Raw genomic sequence first — 1,006 nt, 5'->3', positions numbered from 1 at the left:
AACTGACTAAGGCAGCTGCACTCTGGTCCAACCATCAGAAAGCAAGAGACCTGAGAATAAGATAGGGGAGGCTCACCAAGCCATTTATCTCTGCCCCCTTCAGTTAACCTCACATGTGTTTATCGGCCAGGTTGGCACAATAAACCTTAACTATCTCAAGGAGCAAAAGGAAAGTTGTAAAATGCGCTCTGCCAAAGGCAGAAAACTCTTGAGACCCAGAACATCTAGGTGGTCCTATTGAGTTCCAGCCCCCATGAGACTCTTACCGTAGGAAAGATTCATGGGTGGTCCAAACGGTTTGCTCATGGCTACCATCCAGAAGGTTGGCAGTTCGAACACATCCAGAGGTACCGTGGGGGGAAACCAACAACTAGCCATTTGCTATCCATCACAGGAGGGGTTGCTGTGAGTCGGATTGTATATGATAGAGAAACTTTAATGACTAGAAGCTAAATGTCGAGGGAATGGGCAATGGGAAACTAGGACCTGGAAGAAAGTGTACGTGGCCTGCTCTCGGCGGCACTCATGACCACAGGGCCTGGCATGCCATCGCTAGTGCGAGGCATGCCTCCGCAGTCCGAGATAAGGGAAGCACCTCAATGCACAATGTGCCAGGAAGGCGTTTCTCCCAGCACACCTGCTCCTGTACATGTTGACATAAAGTTGTTTTCTACAGGCGCCTGACTCCTCCCATGCACAGATACAGTAGACTTATCTTAAGCAATGCTTGCTCTTCTTTTGTCTCTTGTATGCTTTGTACTCCCCTTGAAGCCTCCTTTTGAGTGTTTGGAATTCCAAGACTGGTACGTGACCCAATTGTTGGAAGTGTATGATTCACAAGAGGCCTGCAGGCCTCAAGAACTACAAAAACTCATTGTTGAATAAACTGGGCTAGTCTCCCCCTGCTCGCTTCTCCCAAGAATGGAGTTGTGTCCCCTGTGCCCCCTTTTCTGTCTTTGCTAATTGCGCACATCGCTCCTGGGGCCTGTTCAACTGTGGGGCTGGA

Source organism: Echinops telfairi, unplaced genomic scaffold (assembly GCF_000313985.2).
Source record: "Echinops telfairi isolate 266 unplaced genomic scaffold, ASM31398v2 ScPeMD7_30;HRSCAF=105, whole genome shotgun sequence".
Lineage (NCBI taxonomy): Eukaryota > Metazoa > Chordata > Mammalia > Afrosoricida > Tenrecidae > Echinops > Echinops telfairi.
Note: the sequence above shows the minus strand (reverse complement) of the source record.